The sequence below is a fragment of the Acyrthosiphon pisum genome, chromosome A1 (genome assembly GCF_005508785.2).
Source record: "Acyrthosiphon pisum isolate AL4f chromosome A1, pea_aphid_22Mar2018_4r6ur, whole genome shotgun sequence".
NCBI classification, from domain to species: Eukaryota; Metazoa; Arthropoda; class Insecta; order Hemiptera; family Aphididae; genus Acyrthosiphon; species Acyrthosiphon pisum.
In genome coordinates, this window is record NC_042494.1 from 170123114 (window position 1) to 170124099 (window position 986).

Here is a 986-nt window from a genome sequence, read left to right on the forward strand (position 1 = left end):
GGGGAGCGGCTAGGCGTGAGGATTTTTTTTTTTTTTTGGGGGGGGGGGGGCATATAGCTAAATTTTTTTCGGGGTATCTCCAACGTTGCCTCACTTCCTGCGAATTTATTTCGCTTGAGGCTACAAAGATTCAGATACAGAACATAATTTATATTCTACAAAATATTACGCTATAGAAAAATGTAAAGGGAACAAAATATAAGGAAGGACTAAAGAAGCACATTATAAAGTTAAATATAAATAAATAATATGCCATATACATCATGTTATTATCAAATACATATTTTGTATTTGAATTAAATATAAAAAAATAAATAAAAACATTTTAAATAAGAAATTATTACTATAGTATAAGGTTATAAACGCCTGATTTTTTTGGGCAAATATATTAAGAACCTCTTTCGATTTTATAATATTATATTCAAAGTCCCTTTCAATATGAAGTAACGATAGATTTGAAAATCTATCGTTATTTATAGAATTTCTTAGCCATGTTTTTATTCGCCGCATTACTGAAAATGATCTTCCACAAGAAGCAGAACTTACTAGAAATGTAAGTGCTACTTGTAAAAGCTTAGGTATATAAATGGGGAAAAATGTTTTTGTTAATCTCTGATACAATAGCATCTTTGTCAAAATCATCTTTATCAATACGGTTCTTCATAATTAGCATTTTTTATTTAAAATTTAAATTATCAAATATAATATTCATCGGACATCAAGATAAATAATAGAAAATGTTTTCGGTTCTCACATGCGTGGATGTATAAGACACTAAGCTTTTACACAAAGGGGCTAAACAAATTTCTGGGGGGGGGCTCAATAGAATTCCGGTGGGGCTATAGCCCCCTTAGCCCCCACCATTCTATGCCCATTCGGCGTGATTCGTCTTTACTATTTTCGTGCTCGTGTCATAGGCGCAACTAGAGGCCAAACACTGGGGGTGCTAAAATTATGCAGAAGACATAGACCCGTGGGGGCAAGCC